General features: G+C 42.9%; 1 protein-coding gene across 2 annotated transcripts in view; it reads left to right on the forward strand.

The window, feature by feature from the left end:
- Positions 1-16,843, forward strand: part of LOC126297813 (disks large-associated protein 2-like) — a 102,004-nt gene that overhangs the window by 11,338 nt on the left and 73,823 nt on the right. The gene's annotated exons all lie outside the window — the stretch shown is intronic.

A 16,843-nucleotide genomic window follows, 5' to 3' on the forward strand; every position in this document is an offset into this window, starting at 1 on the left:
TCTTTTCCTTGCCTCTTCTCTTTACCCTGTTCTCCGCTGCAGCATTTGAGACCTCTTCTTTCCTTTTCTTTGTTCCTCCCTTTCTTTGTCTTTCCTCCCTGTGCGTGTCTGAAGGCCGACTTACACGTAACCGGTGACGGGGTAATTTGTAATTCTGCAGTTTGGATAGACAGGCAGGACATGTATATACCCACTGGTAAAGGCCAGGCCCAGGGAGGGGCACTTACCCAAGATGGTACCTTCCAAACGTGCGGAATGGTCCCACTGTCCGTTTTTCCGGATATGTGACCTGACATGTGGACAAACACCCATGGGAGGAGTACCCCCAGAGAGGCTCCCCACGAGGAAGGAGCATGCCATCGGAGATGTCGGTATTCATAGGGGATACTTTTGGAATGGTTTCCTCTATGTCTACAACTTCTGCCCCCCAAGTAAAAGCTCGATGAGAATCAGCCACAGTCAATCTTTCCATCAGTGCCAAATTTGCTAGTTGTTTCTCAGGCTGACGAAGGTAAAGACTTCCCCACAGTCAACCCTTTCATTATTTAGAAAGGTGTCAACGCATTTGCGGGTCGTGTAAAGTCTTTTTCCCAATTATGAAATGGCACCTTGTTGTTAGAAACAGTCAGTGCCCTCCAGGCACAAAAACTGCTGCGAACTACACTGCTACACACCTTCCCTGTCCGGTTGGAAGTGCACCGCACTTTAAATTCATCATGTTCATTCAATGGATTGTCCAATGAGGACATTCAAAACTACATTTCTGACCAGGGCATAATGGCTGTACATAGTCCTGCAAAGGGTTGACAAGGACTTGATACCGACGTTTGACAGAGTTCATCTTCCATCAAACATTAAAGTGGGGTATGAGAGAACTTCAGTTTGCCCTTACATCCCCAACCCTACACGTTGCTATCGGTGTCAGCAGTTAATTATGCCGACCAATCATGTCTCTGTCCTCCCTTTGTCCTTTTCTTTGTTCCTTTGGCCAAACATTACATTACATGTAATAGGGGTGCCCATGAGGGTGATCGTCCACCTCCATCTCCTCATTGTATCAACCGTATGGGCGAACACACTGCTTCGTCTAGATTGCCCTATTTTTTAATGATAATGAATTATTCAGGAAATCTGAGTGAAGGAAAAGGTGTGTACCTTTGCTGCTCCCAAGTTTTTCACCAGTAGAAAACCCCGGTGGGTAAATAAAGCTCTGTCCTTGTGCATCTCCTCTGCCTACTAAGGAGGTAGCCACGTAGACTTGGGATCTCACCTTTAGTGCCACGGTTGTCAGATCAGCCAGCCTAAAGATTGCCCATCCAATGTCTCCACTATCACCTGCTCACTCTAAGGCTCACCCCTCATCGGCTCCTGCTAAATCACGGGCCCAAAAATCGGATGCCTGGACTTCCAAAAAAGAGCCTACTCGTGAAGATTCTTTTACGTACCCTGACCTTACAACCATTGATTCCTCCCTAATCCGAATGTTCTGCTTCCAAGAATGCTCATATGAAACAAAGTTCCTCCCCTTTTCTGCCTCAGCGTGTTTCCTCTATACCACCACCCAGCAGTAGCCGCCCTCAGCTGTCTTCCATGTTGCCAAGATGCACAGCTGGCAGCTGATCACTGGCAGCAGGAGCTGCCCCTGAACATCCTATGGATCAGGATCTTCTGCCTTTGGCCGAATGCCGTTCCACGCCATTGGCTGCCAGCTCTCAGCGGTCATTGAGTTGACGACAGCTGTGATGAGCTGTTTACCTTTTCTGTCCTCCCTGTGCCAATTTTCCATTGGAATATCCGCAGAGTTCACTCCAATTTGGATGAATTGTTGATCCATTTATGATCCTACTCCCCGGTTGTCTTCTGTCTTCACGAAACAAAGCTACATCCACATGATCGCTTTGTCTTCCTTCATTTCCAATCAGTCCGGTATGATCTCTCCCCTCTGTTGATGGCACTCCGGCACATGGGGGACTTGAGATTCTTCTCCATGATACTATCCATTATCACCCAGTCACCTTAAACAGTTGCTTCCAAGCTGTTGCTGTACGTCTTCCCCTTTCTGGATACGGCTTCTCTCTTTGTACTGTATACGTTCCATTGTTTACACCAATGACAAGAGGCGATTTCCTTCATCTCCTTGGTCAGATCCCGCCCTCCTGTTTGCTGGTTGGGGACTTCAGTGCTCCCCACCTGCTTTGGGGATCTCTGTGTCCTTGTCCATGAAGCTCTTCGACCAAGCAGATCTTGTTTGTCTCAACACTGGGGAACCTACCTTTCTGTCTGTCTCAATGTCAACCTTCTCTCATTTGGACCTTTCGATCGGTACTGTTCAACTAGCTCAGCACTTCGAATGGTTCGCTCTTGCTGATAGACACTCGAGTGACCATTTTCCATGTGTCCTTCGATTACAGCTACAATTGCCATCTATGTGCCCAAGTTACTGGAAGTTTTCCCAAGCCTATTGGACATTTTTCTCCTCTCTAGCAACATTCAGTGACTGTCAGTTTCTTAGCATCAACATCAGGTCACTTATGTTACAGAAGTTACTCTTACAGCTGCAGAACGTTCAATACCTCATACCTCTCATATGGCCTGGCACCCACCAGTTCCTTGGTGGAACAAGGCATGCCGTGATGCAATATGTGAGCGAAGACGTGCTCTTTGCATTTTCCACCACCATCCTACGTTGGACAACTGTACCCGCTGTAAGCAGTTACGTGCGCAATGCTGTAGCATCATCCGCAATAGCAAGCAGGCAAGCTGGGACTTCCTTACGAGCTCCCTTAACATCTTCACTGCCTCATCTGTAGTTTGGAGTCAAATTTGATGGTTATCCAGCATGTCTAGTTTCTCCCTTCCAGTCTCTGGGCTCACTGTCATGCATGATACCTTTGTGGATCCAGTCGCAATTTCTTACCCATAGGGTCAACACTTTGCTGAGGTTTCAAGCTCTTCAAATTATCCTCCAGCCCCTCTCCCGAAGAAATGAGGAGCAGAACTGTGGCCTCTTGCTTTCTCCTCTCAAAATCATGAAAGCTATAAGGCTGTTTTCTCTATGTGGGAACTCCAAAATGTACTCTCTTCCTCTCGCTCTTCCTCCCCAGGACCAGATGGCTTCCATGTCCAAATGTTGCTGCATTTATCATACCATAGTCTGCCTTCCCTCCTTCCCCTTTATAATTTAATTAGGACCAACAGTACCTTTCAGAGAAAATGACAGGAAGTTATCATCATTCCTGTTCCAAAACCTGGAAAGGACAAACATCTCCCTTCTATTGCCCCATATATCTCACAAGTAGTGTATGTAAGATTTTGGAGCATATGGTGAATTGCCACTTAGGCTGTTGGCTGAATTCTCATAACCATTTAATCCATACTCAATGCGGTTTCTGAAAGCATCGTTGTGCAGTTGTTGCTCTCTCCACATATATCATGAACCATTTTCTCAGGAAATGCCATACGGTAGAAATATTTTCTGAATTTGAGAGAGCATGATACCTGTTGAAGGACAGGCATCCTCTGCACACTGTTCTATTGGGATTTTTGAAGTCGGCTACCCCTTTTTCTTTGTGAATTTATGACAGAACACACATTTAAGGTGCTGATGAACACTGCTGTCTCCCGTACTTTCTCCCAAGAAAACGAGGTGCTCCGTGCTATGTGTTGGACTGTTTACCATCACCATAAATCCAATTACGAACTGTCTCCCTCCCGATGTCTCGGGTTCCCTCTTTGTCGACACATTTGTGATCTTCTACAGCTTTCAACGAACCAGCCTTCTTGAACGACGTCTTCAAGGATGTCTTGATCGCTTTCACTCGTGGAGCATTGAAACCAGCTTCCGCTTTTCTCCCAGTAAGACCGTCTGTGTAAATTTTTTGCGCCATACAGTGTTTCCTCTGCCTTCCCTGGATCTAGGCCATGTCGGCCTTCTGTTCGCAGACATCGCCAAATTCTCTGGACTTAAGTTTGAGAGAAAACTGTGCTAATCTTCCCACGTTTCATATCTTTTGGTTTGCTGTCTGTGATCTTTCAACACCCTCTGTGTTCAGAGTGGTACCTCCTGGGGAGCGGACCGAGTGGTGCTTCTCCCCCTATATTACGTGTTAGTGTGCTTGAAATTGGACTATGGAAGCATTGTTTAGTCCTCTGCATGGCTGTCTATTCTTTGGTGTCCGACTCGGTACACCGCCATGGACTGCATTTAGCATATGAAGCTTTTTACACCAACCCCATGGAGAGCTTTTATGCTGTGACTTCTGAACCTCTGCTGTCCAATTGGTGAGCTGTCCTGAGTTATTACACTAGTCGTCGTTCATGCCTGCTCATGCAGTCCGTGCTCGAATTTTCGACGCCTCCTGGGATTTAGAGCATGCAGGCCACCCTTCCTATCTATTACCACCGGGCGTCTGCTTCCATCAACTGCTACATTCTCTTTCCTTCCACTATCCTAAAACTTTCTTGACAGATGAGGGTACGGTGCCACCTTGGCTTTGTCACCAGACGTGCCTGCTTCGTGGCCTTTGCCAGATTCCCAAGGATAGTACGCCCCCCCCCCCCCCCTCCCCCATAGTTTATCGTCAAACAATTGCTTCTTTATGCACACGAATGGAGGATTCCACATTTATTTAAATTGACGACTTAAAAACCACATTTGGTGCTGGGACTGCCTATGTTGTTGGCAATACTCCTAATAGATTTTGGCTCCCCGATCGGTGTTTGGTTTTCACTGCGGAGCTTCACGCTTTTTTTCCAGGCTGTCCGATACATCTGTCACCATAAGCGGCTACAGTATATTAAATGCTTGGATTTGCTCAGCTCTCTCCTCAGCCTCCAAGCTCTTTATCCTGTCCACTTTCTGGTCTGCCGGATTCAGGACTGCCTCCACTTGGGGGCTGTGTCTGTTACATTCCACTGGACCTCCGAGCACATTCGTATCCACGGAAATGAGGCAGACGATATAGCAGCCAAGGCTGCAGTCTCTCTTCCTTGGCCTGAGTGTTTTATTGCATCATGTTGCTCTTTTATTGCACATACATTGGTCTACACATCCCGATAATAAATTACGGGATGTGAAACCTCTTCCCTGTGCTTGGACCACCTCCTCCTGACCTCGTTGTTGTAGGAGGTAATTTTAACTAGAACCCAGATAAGGCACTGTCTTTTTAGCTACCGACATCTTCTAAGTGGCGATCCTCCCTCTCTTTGTCCCCACTACTTCAACTATAGCCAGTGAGACATCTTTTACTTCAGTGCCCCTATTTTAATCTGCTACTTGCCCATTTACAGATGTCTCCCGATGTATCTTCCCTTTTAGCAGATGACACGTGCTCAGCTGATCGCGTCCCTGAATTTGTCAGTGAGCTGACACTGCTCATTTGAAGCCCTTTTTTGGGAAAACAACAGCCCTTCAGTAGTAGTTTTGAGATTTCCTTCTGTTTTTAGTTTCCATCATTTTTGAGTTTCGGTCACATTGCTGATTTAACATTTGGTTTTTTGCCCTTCCCTAAGCCACAGAATTGGTGTTTATGACCATCGCAGTTTTGTGCCCTGAGAGAGAGAGAGAGAGAGAGAGAGAGAGAGAGAGAGAGAGAGAGAGAGAGAGAGAGAAGTTGACTGATTCCGTAGTCTTGGGTGTGACGTGTGCACTGTATAAATTCACTGTAAAACAATTTTAAAATGACCCAAATTAATGATTCCTCTTTCAACATATATAATTTAAAAGGAAATTGATTATATTAAGTCCAAATAAAGATTTTTTTGTAGTTAATGAAACTCTGTTATTAACCAAAAAACCATGTGTAATGAGTGTCACAAAATTCAAAAGTGCAACTTAATACTTTGACCTGTCAGGGAAAATTCTGAGAGTTGAATGAGTATATGTAAACAAATTAATAGTGCATAATTCTGAAAACTTATTAGCGATGAAAATATCAGAAAGAACATAACGCTATTTTCAAAATAATAGTGTATTTTCTGTTGTCATGAGTGTTATGTGTACAAACTTCTCTAAATAGTTCAGAGAAACAAAAATTTAAAATGTATTAAAATCCCATTTTTGGCAGTTAAAAAAAACACATTGCTTAATTAAGTGGTGTTGGAGTTAAATTAATAAACTCAGTTCTTTAAAAGAAACAACTCATTTTTCACTAAAACACCCTCTTAGTTCTTCAACATATTACACAATATGGATCTCATGAAAATAATAAAAACTAGATTTTTTTCCATTCGCTTGCAGGAGGATACAAAATTGTAACAATGTTCTTTTGTAAAGGAAAAAACTGAAATGTTATTTTCATTAGCACAAGAGCTTCTTTTCTTTCTCACAGCATTTTAAAAACATGACTTAATATTATTCTCCACACACTCTGATTGGCAAACAGCAACAAAACTCTGTCCACTTTCCCTCACTTTGAAGCTCTGTGATCTTCAGGAAGATTCCTGCTTTAATTTACTGTGTTGGCTCTATGGTTGCATGTACTTTTTCTGATGTTGCTTCATTATCTTCAACATCACTCTTCTGAATCTGAATAAACATCAGAAAATTTCAGCTGTTTCTTAGATTTAGGGATCTCCTGAAAGATTTCTTATGTTGCCATTTCACTGCCAGATGTTTCTGTCTAAAATATTAGGACTGTCGTAGTTCCTAAAATAATGATTAGAATGCATATCAGGAATTGGAAAGACTTTCCTTTGTCACGTGTACATCACTACTTCAACTGAAGAGAACTTGAACATCATTCAGTTCATCACTAGCACAATCAGAAAATTCCTTTGTGTTTGTCACTGTCTCTTTCTGACTTCTGATTCCTCTCCATATGATTCTCTTCAATGTCCCCCCCCCCCCCCCCCCCCCCCCCGCCCCACCTATCCCATCCCATCAATTGTCTCTTTGCTGTGTGAAGCAGCAAAGAATTTCCACTCAGTTGCAACTCCCAAACATGATATAGTATGGCAGAAGTAGGGCAGAGTAAATTTATTTTTAAACTGTGCTGTGAAGTGTATTTGTCAGAAAACATGCGAACTTTTTGTAAATTTGGATTTTACTGTTTTAGATGTACTATTATTTTTTCAAGAAAGCACGAAACTTCAAATTTGATGTCAGAAAGGTAATCATTTGCAATTGCATAAGAAGAAACATATGCACTGTCCCATTCACAGCATGTAAATAATGTTAAATATTATGGCTCCAATGTGCAACCTAAATTTCATCTTGTGACATTTAAGAAAAGTTCTTGGTGAAGTCAGCTTGCATGGCATTATCATTCTTTGTAAGCTCTTCATACAGAATTAAAAATATTTGGCTTGTTTCTCCTTTATCCAGAAATACCTTTTAAGAATTAACATTTGGTCCTCTGAGGTGTCCCTGATCCTGGCAGTAAGAGAGTTGGTCTTGGTTCATAAAATGTTCACTTGAATTCCTCATTGGCCTCACCAACAGTTGTAATCATATGCTGCTTCTGAACCTGTTCTCATTTTCCACTTAATGAGTCTTTAACAGATTTTACGTTATGAATACTGGGAGTAACTTGAGCCATCATTGTGACAGAAATACTCAGTTACTTTTTTTGTTTCAGTTGACAAACTTCTTGAACCTTTTGGGGTAGCTTAATTTTTTATTTTTTTATTTTTATTTTTTTTTTTTTTGTCAGAAAGATCCAGTCCCTTAATCAGTTTCCTAACAGCAGCAGTCTGTTTCCCAGGACTGTTTGGGAATGACTTCTTCACCTTATTTGCAGTCTTACCTAATATCTGCTAAATTTGTAGGACCGTAACTCACTGGTGGTGTTTGTTTCTGCAATATTTTTGTTTTCTTTCTGTGAATCACCTTTTTCTAGTTTCATCCTTCTATCATTCTTTTTTTTTTCTTCATTCTTCTCATTTTGTCCTTTCTTTCTGTACCTTTTTAAGTGTTCATGTTTCAGTGAATCGTCCTTCATTTTAACCCACAGCTTTCTCATTATTTCTGTTGAAGTTCATTATCTGGGAATGTAAGACGTATTATTTACATTTATTTTTATGTCAGTAGACCTATATTTGGCATAGTCCATATCAATTCAGGCAGGGTAGGAGAAAAAAATTGAAACCTGGTCATTACTCCAATGATACCCTTGTATTTCTTGTGGAGAAATACAGACCAGTTCTCAGCAAAATCACTGTGAAGCACTAAACATAGTTCTTCAGCCTGTACACACCCTTTCACTTCTGCACTGTATTGTTGCAGTTTCTTAGGATGTTGGCGTGTTACTGCTTTCACTGACCATTTACCAAGTTCATCGATGAAACAGTCAAAGGCCACAGTTTTCTTAGTTTATCCACCTTGTTCGGATAACTATCATTGTTATTCTGTCTAAACATTTAGAACACAAAAAGTCATCACTGGGAACATCTTCACTTTGAAACAGAGTCTTCAAATGAGAACACTTATTCCCAACGTGAACAAAGTCTGTGTTTTTGTTTGTATTACATACCATTCCTTTATGGATATGCAAATAGGACATTCGCCCTGCTGTGGCCCCAGTCAGAAGAAATTTCAGACAGTCCTTTTCACAAAACACTGCATCTGTGTCAACTGGCAAATTCCTCACAAAAACACAGAACTCACTGGATGGTCTCAGATTTCTTAGAACCCTCTTCAGAAAACAAATTAGCACTGAACAACTACAATACAGAAACCTGCAATGAACAACCACGACAAAGAAACTGAGAAGAAACTACAATAAAGTGCAAAGAAGTACGTGTAACAATGGAAGTGAAAAGAAGTAGGTGCAACAAAGACAATAGAAATAAATATTGTAGCAAATAAATTGGTAAGAAACAACTACAGTGAAGACCTACATTACCCTTGAAAGTAAACAATATGATTTTTTAAGATAAAACCTGTCCAACTTAAAAGTGGAAGCTCTCCTTTTCAGGGAATGTAGAACTATATGGTACTAACAAACAGAAAAAAATAAATTTTATGGATTGGCATTTTTGAAAAAAAAAATTCCATAAATTATGAAGTTCAGAACACTCTAGTAAAAGAACGCTGTCAGATACAGGGTATTTCAAAAATGACCGGTATATTTGAAACGGCAATAAAAACTAAACGAGCAGCGATAGAAATACACCGTTTGTTGCAATATGCTTGGGACAACAGTACATTTTCAGGCGGGCAAACTTTCGAAATTACAGTAGTTACAATTTTCAACAACAGATGGCGCTGCAAGTGATGTGAAAGATATAGAAGACAACGCAGTCTGTGAGTGCGCCATTCTGTACGTTGTCTTTCTGCTGTAAGCGTGTGCTGTTCACAACGTGCAAGTGTGCTGTGGACAACATGGTTTATTCCTTAGAACAGAGGATTTTTCTGGTGTTGGAATTACACCGCCTAGAACACAGTGTTGTTGCGACAAGACGAAGTTTTCAACAGAGGTTTAATGTAACCAAAGGACCGAAAAGCGATACAATAAAGGATCTTCGTCAATAAACAGAACTGGCACATATGGGGAACCGAAAAGCCCAATGTTGCAGTCCCATCGTCCCTGCATCTTCAAAAAGTACTGGTCTGGGCCGCCATTTCTTCCAAAGGAATCATTGGTCCATTTTTCAGATCCGAAATGATTACTGCATCACGCTATCTGGATATTCATGAATTTGTGGCGGTACAAACTGCCTTAGACAACACTGCGAACACCTCGTGGCTTATGCAAGATGGTGCCCGGCCACATCGCACGGCCGACATCTTTAATTTCCTGAATGAATATTTCGATGATCGTGTGATTGCTTTGGGCTATCCGAAACATACAGGAGGCGGCGTGGATTGGCCTCCCTATTTGCCAGACATGAACTCCTGTGACTTCTTTCTGTGGGGACACTTGAAAGACCAGGTGTACCGCCAGAATCCAGAAACAACTGAACAGCTGAAGCAGTACATCTCATCTGCATGTGAAGCCATTCCGCCAGACATGTTGTCAAAGGTTTTGGGTAATTTCATTCAGAGACTACGCCATATTATTGCTACGCATGGTGGATATGTGGAAAATATCGTACTACAGTGTTTCCCAGACCGCAGCGCCATCTGTTGTTGACAATTTTAACTACTGTAATTTCGAAAGTTTGTCTGCCTGAAAATGTACTGTTGTCCCAAGCATATTGCAACAAACGGTGTATTTCTATCGCTGCTCGTTTAGTTTGTATTGCCGTTTCAAATACACCGGTCATTTTTGAAACACCCTGTAAGTACAAATGGAGGATTTCTTTGTATTCATAAAACAATTACCTTTAAAATAAAAAAAAGATAAACATTTAGAACTGTTCCAGGGATACAGTGTTTTAAAATTTTTCCAAAATTTGCCTGTTCAGAATGGGGTTCAGTGTTACGTTTGGATGCCTATATCTCGGGGCAGGAATTTTTTTCTTTCTTAGTTACTTCTGAATTTTAACATATGCTACATTCAGTAACATCAGAGACTATGAAGGTAACCGCTCTGCCTAAAGTGATGCAGAGTATGCCATTTATTTTGCATCTCCAACAGAAACAGTTTGTTTCAAATTTATATACTGGTATTTCATTATGCTGGAATATCTTAAAAAGTGTGCGTATTGTCACACCTGTGACACAAATTACTGTTGCACCTGTGACAACATTTCAAAATAGAATAGTTAGTTTCAAAGTTTAAATATTTATTATAATATATATGTAATTAATATATTCTTAACATTTTCACAGAATATTAAAAATTATTAACTACTCGTTGAAACAAGAAGCAAACTACTTTTGTCACAGGTGTGACATTCATTGGACACCTCCAGAAAGAGAAAGAAATTCAAAAGAAAGCTTATATGAAAAAAAGTACTCAGTGTAGGAAACCTATTGGCACATAATATGCTCATTGTTTCACCCTCTGTTTCACAGACAGCAAATTAGTTCAGCCAATATAAGTTTCTTGGCATTCATGGAGTATGTTAAACTACAATCTTTGTGGTTACAATTCATAACTAAATATCTTGAATAAAATGAAAATGAGTTTGAAATCATTAAATCTTATGTTTTGTTAGTGCATTCATGTGCTCAAATCTTCACTTTCCTGATTTTGTAAAAATCACCATTTCGCTCATTTTGTGCTGAATGAGCCAATTGCCACAAAATATAATTGTACATGTTGCTGTCTGTTTGAAATGACTGTGCAGGAACTGATCCTCTGAGTTGGAGGTTGGTAAAACAAACAAATCACTAAATTATTCCAACTGTCAAGTGCAACCTCTACCCATACAAAATCACAGGAACTATCTACTTCAGTTTCACAAGGTAAATTACTTCTGACAGGAATAGACAATCCACCATGAACTGTGTTTAACCTATCGTTTCTGAACATGGTTAGGTTGTTTGTAAAAGTTTCAGCTAAATTTATGTTCAGCTTTAGCCAGCTTTATAGTCTGTATAATGATTAGTGCTTCTATTAGTGCCTGGAGGTTTGTTTCTTTCCCAACAGAGTTACACCAGTTTCCAATTGAAGTACCAATTGTTGCTAGGTCTACCCTTGTGCTGTTTGCTCTGCACCTTGTAGACTGACTCATGTCTACTACTAGGCTCAGTACGAAAGGTTCACAGTCAATCCTGTAGATTATTCTACAGGTGCTGAACTTTGCTTTCGTGTAGCAGGCAATACCACCTCAGCTAGCCATCTGAAACGAGAGAATTGCTTCCAGTCCAAAGTGACAAACATCATTAGTTCAGACATGAACCACCACCTACAGCTTGTTGCACACTATGCTCTTCGTGGCATTCAAAAGCACCCTTTCAGTGTCTGGAATGACTCCTTCTGGTATGCACACAGTGTACAATGGATTCCTTCCCATTTTTGGCAGCCACATTCCTAAGGGGTCCCATTACCTGTCTAATGCATCCAATTATTAGTGACCTAGCCTACTGTGACCTGGGAGGCCATTCAATCAGCCCTCCAGAAAGTCTGTCTGCTAAACCTTGCAATGACCTCCCACTTAACCATGGGTGCAAGGCCAACCTCAGTGTGGGCAGTACCCAGGGTGGCCACAGTAGTGAACCTATTGGAGGACACGTGGGATGTGCCAGATGTCTCTTGGATCTTCATATCGGGTCCCCTACGGTCATGTGCATTGGTAACAGCCTCAAGCTGTCTAATCAAACAGACTACCACGTGGAACTGTGAGCAGAGGGTCACCAGCTTGACTCACGTGTGAACAGAACAACCACAGTCCATATCCATACTAAATGTGGCAGAAAAAAATGGTGTATAAAAAAACATCGGATTTAAAAAAATCTTAACTATCATGTTCTTTGAGGGATGTGTGTGAACAACGTACTGCTGGAAAGAGCAGAATCTAGAATTTCACAGGGTTCTCACTAGGTAGCAGCAGTGTGAGCCCACTTCCATTCTAGTAAAAATGGTGACTGGAGAACGGAAAGCATTTTGTGTTCTAAGTTTTGCGCAGTGTCAGTCAGTAATAACTGTTCAGCGTGACTTTCATACTAGGCATGGTGTGGATCCTCCTACAGCAAAGAGCAGTAGATGATGGCATGAACAATTCTGAGGAACAAATTGTTTGTGTAAAGGAAAATCGCCAGATTGTCCCCGAGTGTCTGTCACAGACGTCAAATGCATCTTGCATAGTTCAACAAGGGGTCCCCAGAAATACGTTCACTGTGCAGCTCAGTATGCCTCCAATGTCTGTCTAGCATTTGTTATGTCGACATTTACACATGAAACCATACAAAAGTCAGCTACTGCAAGCTCTTCGTGAAGATCAGCATCATCCATCATCATCTACCCCACCCTGTGGACCTGGGGGTAGAATAGGCCCAAGGTATTCCTGCCTGTCATAAGAGGTGACTAAAAGGAGCCTCGCACATTTTGGCCTTTATGTGATGGTCCCCTGTAGGGTTTGACCTCGATTTTTAAGATTTTCTCAAAGAGAGAGCCAATTGGGGAAGGGTGCCTTACTTGGTGCATAGTGTCCATCATGCACTGAGACCTCTCACATCCTACGTCGACGTGGATCTGCTCTTCTGCTCATTCTTCCTGTTGGTTGTAGCCCCCTGACCACTCAGGGATCTGTCTGCTGATGGCTGCGCCGTTAACTCCCCACGTATGCCAAGGAGTAGATGCCAGTCACCCTGGAGCATTGGGACTCCTGACAATGGCCATCCTGCCAGGTGGCCTGCGCTGTGGCTGGGTGGTGCCAGTGGGGAGATCCCCTGGTCGGAGTGGGTGGCATCAGGGTAGAGGACACGCCATGAAGCGTAGTATTTCATCTCTTGCTCGTTGTCAAAAACCAGTAGTCTCTAAGCGGTCAAGGGCTAACTTCAGTGCTAAGAAATACGACCCCAAATCGTCGTCCCCCGGCCACACCATGTGAGGACAACCAGGCTAAGGATGGCAGCGAAGCTTAATCAGCCTGGTACCATTTATGTAAAAGAATTGATGGGGAATCTTTCTTGTTAATGAAACACACAGTTTTTGTGGAGTATTTGGAGGACAACTTTGGGGAGGTGGAGGGCTTCTCCAAAATGCTGTAAAGGTCGGTCTTGATCAAAACAACATCCTCTGCCCAGACATGGGCACTACTCGCCTGTAGCAAGCTGGGGGATGTTTGTTTCCTTGATGCCCCATAAGAGCTTAAATATGGTCCAGGGTATCATATTTCACAGGGACCTTATTTCCCAGTCTGACAATGAGCTGCGCACCAATTTAGAGCAACAAGGTGTCCATTTTGTCTCAACGTCCACCAGGGTTTGAGTTGCCACTGGTGCCGTCATCTTGGCCTTACAGGGTGTCACATGACCCGATAAGGTGAAGGTGATAGTCTACCACTGTGATGTAAAGCCATAGATACCTTCTCAGATGGGTGCTTAAAGTGCTGGAAGTTCAGCCGTATGTCTTCCCACTTTACATCCAGCATCACCTGTCGGGATTGTGAACGTCCTTCACATCCCAATTCTCTCTCTGCCCCGCGTCCCATCTGTGTCATCTGCGGAGAGCACCAGTCGCCTTGCTCGCCAGACTGCAGGAGTCTCCTGAAAGAAAGAAAAGTAATGGAATACAAGACCCTGGACCGACCGACCCACGCTGAAGCTAAGAGAAAGAGAGGCTACATCCTGTGCATATGATGTCAGCCTATGCCGCCGCTATGGTAACGGTTCTACCATCTTCCATTCTGCCGTGTACAGTTGGCTCTGAGCTGTCAGACTTTTCACCTGCCCCCTTGATAGTGGGAGTACTGCACTCCCTGTTGCTCCTGAAGTAGGTTGTGCAGGAGCAACAACCCCCCTCCCCAACCCTCGGGGAGGTCAGTCCCCACTTTTCAGCCAGAGAAGTGTTGTCCTCTTTGCCATCGCCATTAACCCTATAATGGCCTGTCTCCTGCCGGGCATCTCCGGCTGCCTTTTTGTTGATGATTTTGCCATCTATGCAGTTATACACAGACCTGTCTCACTGAGCAGTGTCTTCAGCGATGTCTTGATCATCTTTACTCCTGAAGCATCAACAATTGCTTTCACTTTTCCACTGACAAAACCGTCTGTATGAATTTCTGGCGTTGCAAACGGTTTCTCACACCATCTTTACATCTTGAGTCTGTTGCCCTTCCATTTACCATTACACCAGCCAGTTTGAGACTCTGTATGTTGAAACTGCTGAACTACCACTGTCCTACCGCCGTCACTTTCTCATCAGCAGGTATGCATGCCGTTTGTCTGCCTTGCGTGGCCACCTATACTATGCTACCTCCTTCGATGATTCCTTTGATCGCCAGTATGTGGTGTGTCCCTTTTCTCTTCTCTGTTACCTCCTGGAGTCTGCTTTCGTCACTTGATACAGTGGCTTAACTTCACACTACCTGCAACTTTCCCAGTGGGTGTGAACCCTTCACAACCTTGGCTTCATGAAGCGGCCCATGTTACTTTGGCCTTCATTTGCTTCCTAAGGTCACTACTCCAGCCTTGGTCTATCACCTTCAGTTTCACAACCTTCACATGGAACTTTGTGATAGTACCTTTGTATACACTGATGGCTCTCGGACTAACCATGGGGTCGGGTGTGCCTTCATCATTGGCACCTGTCTTTAGATATCGGCTTCCGGCAAACTTCTCAGGATTTATAGCCGAGCTCTTCGCCCTGTATCAGACCATGGAGTTCATCTGGTGACACAGCCTTTTTGATTGTGTTCTCTGCTCAGACCCACTCAGTGCCCTTCAAAGTATGTGTGCTGTACACTGCCCATCCCTTAGATCAGTGGGTCCACAAAACTCACTTGCTCATTCTTGGTGGAGCCAGTGTGTTGCTTCTGTGGGTTCCTGGTCATGTTGGTCTGACAGGAAACAAGGCTGCTGACACTGCTGCCAAGGCTGCAGTCCTGCCTCAGCCTGCAAGTTCCTGTGTGCCCTCCAATGATCTCTGTGTTGCCGTATGTCAAGAGGTGGTGTCCATTTGGCACTGCCAATGGTCCTGCCTTCACGGAAATAATCTCGGGATTATTAAACCTCTCCCAGTGGCTTGGACAACCTTCTCTCGGCCCTTCCACTGGGAGGTGGTCATTTTAACTAGGCTGCATATTGGGCACTGTGTTTTTAGCCATTGTCATTTAATAAGTGGCGCTACCCCACCACTTTGTACACATTGCTCCCAAGTTTTAACTGTCCACCACTTCCTGATGGAATGCCTATCTTTTAACCATTTACGTTCCCGTTTGGGTTTGCCTTCTTGAGTTATCGACCGTTTTAGCAAATGACGCATGGGCTGTCGACTGCATCTTACTTTTTATCTGCCAAAGCAATATTGCGAAGCCCATTTAAGTTTTAGTTTTGGACCTCTGTTTCAGTATGGTGTCTTTTTTAGCCCTTTTCCACATGCTGTTTTTAGCTGTCTTCTATTATGTCAGTAGGGACTGACGTATTGTCATTTTTTAACTGCTCTCTGTCTTTGTGTTCTATAGTTCTGACTTTGGTGCGTATGACCTCAGTTGATTTTTGTGCACTAAAGCAAAACAGAACCCAAACCAAACCACATTCAAACCCTACCATCAACTCTTGCCAACTGAAATTTGGACTCATCTGACCAGGCCACAGTTTCTCAGCCATCTAACATCAAACGATATGGTCACGAGCCCAGCAGAGGTACTGCAGACGATCTTGTGCTGTTAGGAAAGGCACTCGCATTGATCATCTGCTGCTATAGCCCATTAACACCAAATTTTGCTGCACTGTGCTAATTGATACATTCATAATATGTCCCACATTGATTTGTGTGGTTATTTTGTGCAGTGTTGCTTGTTTGGTAGCATTGTAAACTCTAAGCAAACGCTGCTGCTCTAGGTCATTAAGTGAAGGCCGGCAGCCACTGTATTGTCCATGGCGAGAGATAATGCCTGGAATTTGGTATTCTTGGCACACTCTTGACACTGAAGATCTCAGAATATTGAATTCTGAAATGGAATGTCAGACTCATCTAGCTCCAATTACCATTTCATGTTAGTCTCTTAAATCCTGTAGCACATGGGGAACTGTTAAACATTAATCACCTGAGTACAAATTACAGCTTTGCCAAGGTACTGCCCTTTCGTACCTTTTGTATAGGATACTACTGCCATCTGTATCTGTGCATATCACTATCCTATGACTTTTCACCTCAGTGTATAATTATGTATAATAATCCTTGTCTTTAAGAAGGTTTACAACCCCAGTAGAATGATTAACTGTATAAAATGACATTTATAATAAAAAATATTCTTCTGGTTGGTAGCTTGAACATGAAATAGTGAGGAGAGAGAGAACCACCCCTACTAAATGGGGCATGGTATGACGTGTGTGTGCGTGCTTTTACGG

Source organism: Schistocerca gregaria, chromosome X (genome assembly GCF_023897955.1).
Source record: "Schistocerca gregaria isolate iqSchGreg1 chromosome X, iqSchGreg1.2, whole genome shotgun sequence".
Classification (NCBI taxonomy): domain Eukaryota; kingdom Metazoa; phylum Arthropoda; class Insecta; order Orthoptera; family Acrididae; genus Schistocerca; species Schistocerca gregaria.